Raw genomic sequence first — 15,405 nt, forward strand, 5'->3', positions numbered from 1 at the left:
CAAACTTAGCAAATAACTGGTGATCTTTGAGAGTTTGCAGTACAACCCTTAAATAATTCACATGTTTTTCCTCTTTCCTAGAGTAAATGAGGATATCATAAATAAAGACGATAACGAACAAGTCCAAATATTGCTTGAACACTCTATTCATCAAATCCATGAAAGCTGCAGGAGCATTGGTTAGTTCAAATGACATAACTACAAATTCATAATGACCATACCGAGTTTTCAAGGCTGTTTTTGGGATGTCACTATCTCTGACTCTAAGCTGATGATAATCGGATCTGAGGTCTATCTTTGAGAAATGACTAGCACCCTGAAGTTGGTCGAACAAGTCATCAATCCTAGGGATAAGATACTTATTCTTGATTTTGACTTCATTCAACTGCCTATAGTCAATGGACATTCTGACAGATCCATCTTTCTTTTTCACGAACAACACTGGTGCACCCCATGGGGAAATACTAGGTCTGATGAAGCTCTTATCTAGAAGGTCTTTCAACCGTTCTTTCAATTCCTTAAGCTCAGTTGGAGCCATTATAAAAGGAGGAATAGAAATAGGCTGGGTATCTGGAAGGAGATCAATTCCAAAGTCAATTTCCCTTTCTTGAGGAACTTTGGAAAGATCTTCTGGAAACACTTCTAGGAACTCTTTAACTATTGGACTGACTCAAGATTTGGGGTTTCGGAGCTTGAATCCTTAACACAAAATAGATGATAGAGATAAACTTTAGAGATCATATTTCTGGCCTTAAGGTAAGAAATGAATCAACCCATAGGCGCTAAGCTACTACCCTTTGGTTCGTTTGGAAACTGAAAACGAACAATCGACCGAGGCATAATAGGAATGTAACCAATACATGCCTAGAGTGACATCAAAGTCTACCATTTCTAAATCTACAAGATCTGTTGGGGTGACTTTTTGAGAGACTATAACAAGGCAATTTCTTTATACCCGTTTAGCTATAACTAGGTCACCGACTGGAGTAGAGACTGAGAAGGGTTCTGAGAGAGTTTCTGGACTAACACTGAAGTTGATTGCTATATAAGAAGTTACAAAGGAAGAGTTGCCCCTAGATCTAATAAAGCACAAACATCTACATTAAAAACTCATAACCTACTAGTGACTACATCAGGAGAATCTTCCTGATCTTGGCGAGCTTGAAGAACATGCAACCTGTTTTGGCGCTGTCCGCCACCTATACAAGTTGAGTTACCCTGCTGAGTTGGGCGACCTGTTGGTGTGACTGAAGTTGTAGACTGATCCCTACCATTATTGCCTCCTTGACCCTGTTTAGCAGAAGGAAAATCTCTCAACCTGTGACCAGACTAACCACACCTAAAGCATCCTTCCTTTCCTGCAAGACACTCGCACGGATGGTTCTTACCACACTTTGGACAAGTTGGGTAGGTTCTGGTGCCTGAAATACTACCTTGAGACTTAGAACCTGATGCCCTACCTTTCTGATCTTGTCGGAACTTAGAGGATGGAACACTAGTTGATGAAGGTGTTGGAGTTGAAGACTTTTGCTGAAACTGTGAGCGATTTCCACCACCCAATTTCTGTTGAGAATACTCATAGTGGCTTGTTCTAGCCTTCTTATTATCCTTAGCCGGTTCCCTAAGCTTGTCTCCCTCAACTTGCTGAGGATGAGTCATGAGCCTAGAGATGTTCATATTTTCCAGCAACATAGCATTCCTACACTTTGTTTTCACTAAGTCGGATACCCCATATAGAAACTTGTTCATTTGAGCCCTAAAATTGACAACCATGTGAGGAGCATACCTGGAGAGTTGGGTGAACTTTAGTCCATACTCTTGGATTGTCATGCTACCTTGCCTCAAATTCATGAACTCCTAAGATTTTGCTTCCCTCAACTCTCTTGGGAAGAACCTTTGCATAAAAGTCTCATTAAAACATTCCCAAGTGATAGGAACTTCATTCTTACCCCTGTTATCTTTCCATTGAGTAAACCAGATGTAAGCTACTCCTTAAGCTGATAGGATGCCAACTCTACCCTATCATTACCAGTCACTNCCTCAACTCTCTTGGGAAGAACCTATGCATAAAAGTCTCATTAAAACATTCCCAAGTGATAGGAACTTCATTCTTACCCCTGTTATCTTTCCATTGAGTAAACCATATGTAAGTTACTCCTTAAGCTGATAGGATGCCAACTTTACCCTATCATTACCAGTCACTTGTATCACTCCAAAGATCTTCTTGACCTCATCTATGAAGTTTTGGGGATCCTCATAAATCTGCGATCCTAAGAACTATGGTGGATTCATCCTAACAAAATTGTGAACCCTAGCTGCCATTGATCCACCACTAGCATTTGCAGGAACTGGAACCCGCTGGTTGTTCTGGTTAGTCACACTCTGAGCCAAAAGTTGAATAGCGTTCCGAAACTCTGCATTCGAAACTTCCTGATCTGGGACTGGAGGAGCTGCGTTAGCATTGCGTGCATTCATATTCCTTCTGTAAGCTCTACAAGGAGGCATGATCTGAAACGCATAACGAAGGATTAGAATAAGGAAATTGGATCATGCCTCATGCGCGATAAGAATATCAAGAAAGTGAAGTTTTCCTACAACACCTCGTAGCCTCCCTCTCATTAGATGTGGTGAAATTCACACCCATGACAAGGACTCTACTTAGTGCGGCTTTTCAAACATCCTATGACTCTTAAACCTAGCGCTCTAATACCAAGTTTGTCATGCATCGAAGCTACCCCCAAGACGCGGACACATGACCTAGGATCATGACTGACCCCAATCTAACCCTGCTGTCATATCATAAGCATACTAAATAAACTAAAGTAAGAAAATACTATGCGGAAGCTAAATCATAAGATAAACTGAAATGATGGGGAATACCCATTCTACGTCTGATATATATATATATATATATATAATTGAGTATAGTTTAGGATACTGAAATAAAACTCAAGTGCAAAAACAGAATCTAACTATGTCTGAAAATAAGCCTCTGACTGACTAGAAGTGTTGTGACATGCCCTAGCTAAATTTAGCAAAAAATGAAACTAAACACTAAAAATAGAAAAGAAACATGTTTGTCGTCCTCGAAGAATGAGGATTCACCATTGATGCTGTTGAGCTGAAGATCGGGAGCCGATCTATGCATGATCTGAAAGCTAAGGACCTGAACTTATATCACGAGAAGATGTAGCGCAGAGTATGCATCAGTACTTGAACGGTATTGAGCATGCAGGATAGAGTAAGGATGAACAACATACATAACTGAACAAAGCATATAACTGAGCACTAATAACATGGTCAATGCAATAGAATCTGAATATGAGAGCTACTAATAACCGACATAAAACCACATGAGCTAAATGTGGAGTCCGATGTATACTCCCCATCGAGAGGACCTAATATACCCTGCCAAAGTTATAGAGGCATGACTGGCGTGATCACTAAATCGATGCCCACAGAGGGGACTTACAACCTTTGGGGGCACGTAGTTCTGGGACTTGAAGGTGACTGACCCTAGTCCACTCGGTATTAAGCTACTCCCAATTGATTATGTAATTAACAATTTATGACTGAATATCTGTAATACTGGATAGCTCAAAATACTAACATGCTAACTGAAAATGCAACATTAATGTAATAATAATGAAACATTCAAATTTGAGGCATGTTTATCTGAAATAACTGACCTAGCATGTGTAATTCATGAACTAAAAGAACTACATAGCTAGGGTTCTGAATTTATGAAAGAATCTATGCAAAGCAATACTAAAATCATGATAATCTAATTAGGAACATTAAAGTAACTAATTCATAATAATCTACTGAGATTCTAGAAACCATAGGTCTAGATAATATGAAGGGAATCAAGAATCTGATTGAATGTTAGGGACCTAATGGATGAAAGGAACCCACTAGTGAAATCCCACATACCTGGTGATGAAATTCACAGAGAAATCTTTCAATTTTGGGGCTGGAACTTATGAAAAATCACTGCGTTCTTGAACTAGGGTTGCTCGACTTTATCCTCTATTTTGCCCTAAGTTTGATGATTTGTTGGTGAATAATTGATTAGGTTAGGTTCTAATTAGTTTACTAGGCTAAAACTGACAAAAACCACATAGTTTAGGGTTTAAACGACGTAGTTTAGGGGTCCAACGCATAAGGAAAAGACCAAACGACCCCTGACTTAAAAGCTATTGGGGTCACCGACGGACCTGACTGTTGGACCGTGGATGGACCAATGGTCCGTTCTGGTCGGCTTTCGTTCGGCTTCAGAGAGCTGATCCTGGGGCCTCGATCCATGAACCAGGACCACGGCCCGTGGCCTGACCTACGAGCCGTGGGTCATGCCTTAGAATGATTTCTGGGCTGATTCTGGGGAGGGCTGCAGGTGGCCTTCCATGGACCACCAGGACAGATCGTGGGTCACCCTACGGTCCGTGGGTGGCAACCGTGGGTTGCACCTGCAACTTCTGGAAAACTGCTGGTTTGGTCTATTTTCGGATATGGGGTGTTACACTTTCGATAGTAAAAAAAGGCTGCACTGTACAAGTAAGTAGTAAGGCAAATGTTTCTACTCAATTTTAGTTGCAGTAGTATAATGTTTTTTTTTTTAGCTAGTTTAATAGAACTTCATAAAATGATTTACATTGAACAGATATCACCCTCGCAACACTGAACGACCAAAGAAACTGCAAAAAGTAAAGTTTGATGCTTCTCTATTTTTCGGAAGAGTGTGTTTTTTAAAATAAGGAACATGGGGCTTGAAAACATTAAAACTTTTTAGAGCTCTCAGATTCAATAGGCAGAGCAATCTCAAAGATTCACTTTTACTAGGATTAAGAAAAACAAGTATCCTTATATTCCATTTTCTTGAATCTATAATCGTTCAAGTATAAACTATTCAAATGCTGTATATTTACAAATCAATAAAGAATATCAAAAAGATTACAAAGGACTGATTGAATCAAGCAACCTAGAAGAAAATAAGAATACTTACTAGTTACCCAAAAGAATTGTTGAACTGAAAATCGAAGAGCCGCTTATGGATTGTGGGATACGATAGCTTCAGGAAATATTCAATAAGAACGGTATTCTGAACGTGGGTAGTATTTGGGTAAGAGGAAGCTGAAATAATGGCACAGGTTTTTTTTTTCGTTTTCTTTTCCTATTTTTTGGGGTCAATTTCAAATTTAAATGCCTGCTTCCATTGCTTTGGTGTACCTTTACTATTTTTTTCAATTTTTATATAATATATATTCCATATATTATTGGTACTATATAGAGTCTTATGACTTAATACATCCTAGGTATTACATTATGATATTCAAAACGCAAAGTTTTAATTACACCTAATCAATTTTACAAAAATAAGAAAAAATTTAATTGCAACAAATTGTTTTCTTGGACTATAATTTATACACTCTACGTCCGATGGAAAGTTATAGCTATTTGTTAAAAAATATCGAATATGTGATGGAATTAATTAATTTTAATGCTACAATTTTATAATTATTGGCTATTGCCAAAATATACAAAGATGAAGACTTAAACTAAAATAGTTAGTATTATATAAATTCTATCATGTAAAAGTTCTTACACCACACATTTTATTTCAACATTATATAGATCAACTATTTTAATTTACTTTTTGATAAAACACACTTTTGTTACATGAAATAATTTTGGCATAAAACATAAATATGTCATTCAGCTTGGCCTCATTTTATATTTGTACTCATTAACTTTGGGTGTGCACAAATAGATACATAAAAGATGACCTTATAGATAAACAAACTTTTAATTTTTAAGAACATACATGCCTTCCAAAGTTGGAAAAGGAGACAAATCAATTGCGAGCAAAAAATATTTTTCACAATAATGTTAAAGTTAAATTCACATTGGTGTGCACAAATAGACACTTAAAAGATAACCTTATAGGTAAACAAACTTTTAATTTTTAAGAACATACGTGTCATCCAAGCACGTTTACAAAAAAAAGTTAATCAAAGTCAATTTTGATCAAAACTTAAAAGTTAAAAAGTCTAATGGCACAAATTGAAAATAAAAGCTTCAAAACCGGAACCAACCTCATTGTTCACTCGGTGAAAGAAGAAAATATGATGAATAGAAGGAAAGGAGATCAGAAAGAGACGCAAACAACTTTGACTATAGTATAGGTGTCACACCCCGAGCCAGTGGCATAGCTACACCATCCCCATGGTGTCCACTTGGACAACCTTCATCAAAAAATTACATCCTATATACAAGTAAAATACCTTAAACGGGAGGTTTCATGGACCGTATGAATCTTCACGGACCGTCTAGCCGGTAGTCAAGTTTCACCTGCCCGACATTGCTTCACTAAAATGGGCATAACATTTTACTCCAAACTTGAAATGAGAAAAACTTGGTGGAGTTGGAAAGAGGACTCAAAGACCTTTAATTTGATAGGTCATGGGACACCTAGTTCATTTTGTTCTACAAGATATGATCGTTTGAAGTCGAGATAGAACTTAAAACTGATTGGTCCCTCTCACGGACGACTTGTTCACGGTCTGTGTAAAGATTCACGGACCTTAAAGTGATCATGAATCTTCATGGAGGCGCTAATGTAAATATTAAATAACAATACGGAAGAGAAATTCTCTAAAAAATGTATCTGTTTATTGCATTTTTATTTTATCACAACAAATACAAGATTCTTTGGAAAATTTTGCTAATAACACAAATATCCTTGTTTGCAATTTATTCAAAAAAATAATTATTGACAAAGTTTATAAGAACGAAACAAGAATCATTGGACAAATGTAGCAATAAATACCTATCACATTGGTATTTTACCAACAAAAAATGAAATTAGTTAGCCAAACTTTACCAACGAATCGAGATTCTTTGTTGGCAAATTTACCAACAGACCCATAATACGTTGGTAAATCTACCAACAAAATTAATTTTGTTAGTAAATTACTATCAGATTAATAATTTATTGGTAATTGAGCAACAATATATTTATGTTGGTACAAGTATGTTAATAATCCGTTAGTACATTGTTGCTAAATTATGCACCGATTTTTCCAACCTTATTTGCCAACTGATTTTCAATCCGTTGGTAAATTACCAATGGATGATTTTTGTTGGTAAAAAAGTCATTGGTAATCTGTTGGTAAGTCGTTGTTAAATTAAGCGCCAATTTTTTCCGCCATATTTACCAACGTAATCTATTTGTTGGTAAAATTTGGTTGGTAATTCATTAGTAATCAGTTGGTGCGTTCTTGAAGAAATTTTGGTTCCTAATTTGTGGGCAATCCGTTAGCAATTTAGCAACTTATTTGAGTGGTTAGTAAATTTCGTTGGTACTTTCAGGTTTTCTTGTATTCTCACTAATGAACCTCTGCAGACTCAACGTAGTAAGATAGAAGAACATCTTTTGCTGCTATCTCTTAAAGTCGACTCCAGAAAACTTTGCAGGTTTCTCCGCCGGCGCAAGGACAACAATTGAACGATTGTGTGCAACCTATGTTGTTGCAGCATTCGCTGTTCCAACATTTACTTGACTTGAATTTGTCATTTTTCTATCACAAATGGAAGACAATTTTAGTATGTGAAATACTAGCAGTAAAGAATAAATCTTTATACAACCTATTTCTAATTTAACGATGAAGTTTTATGTTCTTCTAATCGTTAATCAAATGAATTTTAAAATTCAAATAGAGTAGAAAACCAGAAAGGTTTTAATCTCTAGAAACCTCAAATACAGAAAACAAATTAAATTTCTTAAGCTTGTTATCTTCTGTATTCAGATTAGAAAAAACAGAAACAGAAAAAGATGAAACAGACAGAAAATAAATAATCTGAGTCCACAAAAACCATTATTCCTAAAGAAATTAAATCTACTCAAGTACCCGAGGTTGCAGATTAATTTGTCCCAAGATAAAAGAGATTAACTATTAGAGAAGTAGCAACTTCGTGTCCTTTGGGAAAAACAATTTCTGTTCGGAAGGAACAGGTCCATTCAGAATGACTTTACCGTTACGCGCGAATTTTCAAATAATTCTATTAATTAATTAACATTCTGAATTAATTTATAAGAAAAAAGAAATTAATTAATGAGATTGATTAAATAAATTTTTTCCAAAAATATTATCAATCAATCACATCATTTGCTGAATCCGAATTCGAGGTCTAGCGACGACGACGCGAGAGGGCACCTTCTTCTTAACCCTTTAAGAACTAAAGGAAGTATTTTCTAATATAAGGACAACATTTTTCCTTTCTTTTATCAATATGGGAGAAATGAATTTTCATTTTCAAAGACTTTTCATTTGAAATGACTTTTCATTTTCCCTCCAAATTGGTTCCCCCACATTTCCCAATTTCTTGTTCTTATTTCCTATTCACATCTTGCTAAAACCCAACACTTAATAACATGATTAACTTGACAATCACTACAATACATACAACCATCTCCTACTCACCAACTTGACATGAAATCGACACCACAAAATATGATTCTTTAACAAGATTAAAGCCAATAACCATTTAGAGACATCTGATCATCGATTCTTTGGTATTACACTTGACCCAAAATTCATAAATCTTAAGAAATCATACCAAAAAAAAGAAAGAAATAGACTTTAGATCCCTTACTTTGGAACTTCAATTGTCCTATTTCCCAAACTCTAGTGGTGAAGTATGTCAAAATTTTAGGACATTGTACCTAGTCTTGAAGCTTATAAATCAACTCCTTAATTTCTTCACTGAAGAAAACACCGAATGTATAATATTCTCTCCATAGATGAATTGTACAAATAAGAAATATTCATTTGAATTTTATAATCCCAGCACCTTGAATCATGTTTGTTTTTTCAGGTTCTAAAAGCAACATACTTAAAATACCAAATATTATATGTTCTCACCACAAATTTGGGAGATTTTAAACAGCCAAGAATGGAACCTACACAAGGAGAGAAAAAGTTAATTGTTATATCTATTGAGGTATTAAGACAGGCAATTCAAAATGCACTTTACTAATAATTAACTTCTACTTATCATATATATTTGTATGTATATATACAAGATAATGATACTCTTAAGAAAAATATATGTGCTCCACTTTTGTCCACTTCCACCACTTCCATGTTGAAGTGGTGTAATCAACACCACACCTTTTTCCAATTATACACCCAGGTTACATAAAATCGTGGTAAAATAAAAATAACTTTCTTAATATATCATAATTAATAGAAAATTATTTTGAATAAAGGCTACCTCATATCATACTGTAACACCTTGGAAATGTAAGAGTGAAATAAAAGTCAAGAAGTTGCAAAAATATTTCTAATGCACTGGTCCACGAGTGGCATGTACGAGTCGTGGTTATCCCTAGAATTTTGAACTTTCAGAACTTGGATCCAATGGTTGACCAACAAGGGTCATAGATGGATGTACGGATTGTAGTTGGGTCTCGTGGAAGTTAACTTCAGAAAGATGGGATTTCAGTAAAGTGGGGTTGCATGGAAGGGGTGTACGGGACCATCAGAAGAAGTATGGGTCATGGTCCTTGGTCCATGGTTTGAAGATCAAAACTCAAGATTTTAGTGTCTCAATTGACAATGACCAGTACGGTCCGTAGAAGAGAGTACAAATTGCACATGGGGTCATAGAGTCAATTCAGTAGTTTACAGTCAGGGTTAATTAGATCTTTTCCAACTCTTTTAATTGCTAAACTACACCGTTTCTAGACTATTTCTAAGCCCTCTAAATGATTTTACAGTTCAAATTTCTCCCATTCACTCTCATTCCCTCAAAACCCCAAAAGCTCTCAAGTTTTCTTCTCCAAGGATTTCTCTCAAGGTGATTTAGGGTGTCTTGAAACTTCAAGTATCCTCTTCCAAGTTCAAATCTAGGGTTCAATATGGTATGTGGGAAGTTTATCAATGTATTCCTCTACATCCATTAATTCCCAAAGAAACCTCAAAATCTCTTTTATGATTCTTACTCAAATTCTAGGGTTTCATGATTTTGCTATGGGCTTAATTGATTTAATACTTCTTCATCATAATTGATCTTAGTATGCATGATTTGATAATAAGTACATATTTTCAATGATTTCTACATGAACCCATGCTATACGAGTATTTTGATTATGAAATCAAGCTTTACCGATATGCATGCATTATGAATTTAAGAGGTTATAATTCAAGAATACTTTTGAATAAAGCATTAACATGGTTTTATGAAATTAGGTTTCTTACGAATGAAGTATTCTTAGTATGAAAAGATTATCACGATTTAGATATTTTTGATTCAGTAGCTCGTATGAATTGATTACTTTAGGAAATCATGATATTATAAAGGAGTTATTCGTATGATTACGAGTCTTTGTAATTGAATTGACATTACTAAATTCTTACCATTTCAAACACTAATAATATGAATGTGATATGATTTTGCATGTTTCTTTTAGGAGTTTAGTTAGCACCGAGTCAGACTATTGGTGATTACTCAGTTTCCTGAACTACATGCTCCATAGGTGTCCCGATTGGATGATAGCTAGTGGATCCACCTAATCTTAAGAATATGGTCATTACCTTGGGAATTATTACACATTCTTTTTTGGTGTAGGAGCAGTACACTGAATTCCATGTTATAGCTTGATTTATGCCAATTTATGGTATCTCCCACAAAAGAAGAAGTTTTCCAAATAGTTTATGTTTTATACATATGTCATGGCTTCTACTTATTATATGATTTTAGAATATTGCATTGACCTTGTCTTAGGATTTATGAACTCAGCTTGTCAGATTTGATATATTCTTATTTGGTCATGCATTATCATGTTCTAAGACTTGCCATACTCATATTACAGTCATGCATATTTCCTCATACTTAGTATATTCCAAGTACTGAAAACATACCTCTCTTGTGCCTATTGTCTTATAATATAGGTTTCGATGCTCATTCAACTAGCCATGGCTAGTAGTGGATTGATCAGCATTGCTTAGTTTTGGGTGACTCATTATGGTTCGAGGTCAAGGCCACACTATGGGATCTTTTATGTCATTTCAGTGTTTAGACTAGTTCGTGGGCTAGGGTGTAACACCTTCAAAATTGGAAAGTTGAAATAAATAGGGAAAGTTGTAGAAGTAACACTTGTACGATTCCAATGAAGCTAACATACGGATCGTAGACATCTCTATGGGTCGTATAAATCTCTCGTGGAACTTGATTTAGGATTTTGGAAAGGATTACCTAAGTAAGCGTTTGAGAGGGAGGGCAAAAGGATTCAGATTTGACAAAATGAAAGGGGATGGTACCTACTCTCTGAAATTGGCTGAAAAGAGTGTATAGTGCGCATGGTTGGGAGTCTACTTTTTTCAGAGAAATGAAAAGGAGAGGGTATGGGTGAAAGGTCAAGTGATCAAGCTCGAAATCCGATAGATTTTGGGGGATTTTTGTGTAGGGAAAGGGGCTGGTTTGGAGCATTTTTTGTTGAAGGAGAAGAGAGGGGCGCGTAGAGTTCTCTTGTGCATTTTTTGAGAGATAAGAGAGGCGCGTGGGGGTTGGGTGTATTCGAATAACTGGATTAAAGAGAAGTAGGTGGGATTATGAGATTTTGGGCTTAATTTTCGTCTGAAATAATAGGAAAGGTCCAATTAGAATTAAGATTTTAAGGGACCAGGTGGTTTAGGGGTAATTTTCATCGATGAGTCAAGTTCGATGAAATATATTTGAGAAAACTTAAATACTAAATTAATTATACGAGCTTTTTTATTTTAACAAAGTAAAATAATTAGCTAATCATAAAAAATAAACACTAATTGAGACATTAATAAAACTATGATTAATTTAAGAAAAAAAGATACGAACTAAGTAAATTATTATTTTGAGTCGATTTTAAAAATATTTATAAAATTTGAAAGCCGTACATAAATCTATATATGAATATAGAAATTCTTACTAATAACGAAAAATAAGCTTGAAAATATTTTTTTTTGTATTCTTCAAAGACAGTTGTTTTAAATTGTTTGAAATTAAAAAAGCTCGATAATTAATACTCAATGTGGATGGTCAAAATTCGGTGTCAACAACTTGCCCCTTAGTTTGGCTAGGATCGATGAATGAGATCAAAGGCAAAGGAAATTGACGAATCCAATTTGGTCCATCCACTAATTCATCTCTTTGAAATAGTGAATGATAAGGCTTTTGAATAATTATGGTTGGACCCGTGTCTTGGGTTTCCTACTTATCTTAGGTTAAATGAGAATTCAGGCCACTAGTAGTTCGAAAGATGCTTGATTTAACGCACAATTTGAAAAGAATTCAAAAGCTATTCCGATGTCGAAGTATGAACTGACCAAAAAGCTTAAGAATGGAATAAGGAGAGGTTCACTGAAGTATAGTTGAGTTTTCAACACCGATCCTTCCCATATATCCATAAGCTCTGGGAATCATATTGCTTGTAGTTCGACTCAATCGGTTGAAAAGGAAATCTCTTATGCAAAAACAACCTTTAGCTTAAGAAGGAGTGAACATTAATTGAGCGCGGAAAAGAGGCTGCAAACATCTCATATATGAATGTGGGGCACTTCACACCTATAGGTAAGAACTTACAAAGACATAATTTCCAAAGTTGTAAGTGTATTGCCACTCGTATTCGAAAACTTGCCTCCGGTGTTGAGTTGAAAATTTCACTAAAAAGGTGAAACTAAAACGTTTAAGCCTACGAAACATCCACATGCCTTATGATAACAATGTGGTTTGATTGTGGTGGAAGTTGCTCCTCAACTCGTGCCCTAAGTGTTTCATATTCCTCGATGAACTATGTCTAGTTCGCTGCTAAGAAAAAATGTTTCACGTTGTGTTGCGTCCTATACTGATGTAGTACACTTAGTGTATTCCAAAGTCTGGAAAAAATTGTCACTAGAAGATGTAATATAAATACGAATATAACTTGTGCAAACTTTTTTTAACATGTCATACTGAAGAGATGACGACTCAATTTCAGGTGTAGTGCTCTCGAAGGAAGTGATGATCCAAAATGATGTGATGATTCAATAACATAACGTAACATGTCAATTTTTTAGGAAAGTGACATTCCAGCATGTCACTTTTTAGGAAGGTGACGTCCCAACATGTCAGTTTTTAGGGAGGTGAGGTCCTAACATAATAATAACACGTCACTTTGAGGGTGGTGACTGACCAATATAATATAACGTGTTAAATTGAAGGAAGTGACACTCTAATAATAATTTAGCTTGTCATATTGAAGGAAGTGACACTCCAATAATATAACGTGTCACGTTGAAGGAAGTAACTCTTTAATGATAATTTACCATGTCACGTTATATGAAGTGACGCTCCAATAATATAATGTGTCACATTAAAGGAAATGATGCTCTAATATTTATTTGGTGTGTCGCGTTGAAGGAAGTGATACTCTAGTAATATAACCTGTCACTTTCAAGAAAGTGACGCTCCGAACGTGTCACATTGAAGGAGGTGACACTCCAGTGATATAACGTGTCATGTTGAAGGAAATGACACTCCAATAATAATATAACATGCTACATTGAAGGAAGAGACGCTCCAATAATATAATGTGTCACGTTGAAGGAAGTGACACTCCAATAATAATATAATTTGTTACGTTTAAACAAGTTACGCTTCAATAATATAATGTGTCACGTTGAAGGAAGTGAAGCTCCAATATAATACCTTACGATTAGGAACAAATTTCAAAAATAAAGAGCAAGTTTATAACATAGTAATCTGATTAGCTTCTTGTAGTTTGTGAAGCCGATGACATATCTGGTTGTCATTAAAGAATTTTTCGTCCATACGCTCACAAAAAAAAATTTAGTTGAGGAAAAAGAGATTAACATATATCAAGACCTTTACATATGTCAAGACAATTTGGTAGTCAAAGAGAACGATAGATTCTGGAAGAACGCTTTGAGAGATTTTGACGTTCAAAGAAGGCGCTAATGAATGATTAGGAATCTCACATGAGGTGTGTACCTACTTAAGTGGATATCTTATAAATAGAAGGTTTGTTTGATAAAGGATATCTTTGAAGCTTGAAGTTGAACGAAGAACTTGAGAACTTTGAACACTTTCCAAAAGTTGCTCTTGTTTCCAGTCCAAGGGTACTTAATTGAAATGATTCCTAAAAAATGAAGCATGAATAATACCAAAAACATGCCTCAGTTTCCTCTGAGGTCTATAGTTTGAAATAGTAGGAAGACAAAATCCTTTTATAGGATTACCTAGGTATTTTGCTAAAACAAGAAATCAGGTTTGGCGTAGTTTGAACATGAAACTTAATGGATTCTTTGAGAAACATAAGATTTCCTCTCAATAGGTGAGAATTGAAATAACCGAGGAATGAATTCGTCAATGTGGAATAGAGGAAAATAGTTAGTTTGTTGAACCAGATCCTTGTTGTCAGGAATCTTTCATAATAACATCTTTGAAAAAGATTGGCCCATGTCCTTTTTCCTGTGAACGTCTGGCTGGATCCTTCAAAACTTTAGAAAGATCTTTTGATGTTTTTCTTGGAATTTTGAAAATGGTACCTCGGAACTCATATGTGATTAGTAACAAAATAAAATTATCAAAGTAGATGATATAACAAAAGATAAGTTAATGATGAGGCCGTTCAACTTATATTGGTCCGGATGACGTCGCATAACTTAAGTCGTTGTGCCAAGCTATTTCACCATTGTGGGCCTAACGAGGCCTTGTAGCTTTATAATTCCTACATCTAAAGAAAAATTCTTAGTTTTGAGAGACTGACTCGCATTGGCTTTGCTCTTGCTATCCTGATGTATTGTTTGCAAGCTTGTCTGGTCTCAAAATCTAGGCTTGATAGAATTTTGCAGGAGCCATCTAAAAAATTCTGCCCCAATTTAAAACATAGAAGAACTCTTGAACCTTCTTGTAGTTTTTGATTGAATTTTTGAGATGCTCTTAAATATTCTACCCCAGTTGCAATTTTGATGTGATCTTCGATTCTAATTTGTAGAACAAAGTCCTCTAATGAATTTTGAGATCCTCTCACAATTTTTCTCCAGTTTCCATAATAAAGGGAGATGGAAAACTTATGGCGAATATGACCAAGCAGGTGTAGCGCCTACGTATCCCATTGAGGAAGGAATCAAGTTAAACGTAGTTCTAATATAAAGAGAATTGAGATAGTTCTGATAACGTGACCAAAGCTGATGAAGGCCGCCTACGTATTCGACTAGGGAAATCAAGTCTTACGTAGTTAACACAGATTAAAGTTCTTAAAAATAAAATAAAACCATAACATATGATTACAAAGGAAACAAAACGATAATGTGCGATTACAGGGAAATAAAGAAACAAACTCTAAAATGTAAGACTGAAAGACCACTA

This window comes from Solanum stenotomum, chromosome 12 (assembly GCF_019186545.1).
Source record: "Solanum stenotomum isolate F172 chromosome 12, ASM1918654v1, whole genome shotgun sequence".
NCBI classification, from domain to species: Eukaryota; Viridiplantae; Streptophyta; class Magnoliopsida; order Solanales; family Solanaceae; genus Solanum; species Solanum stenotomum.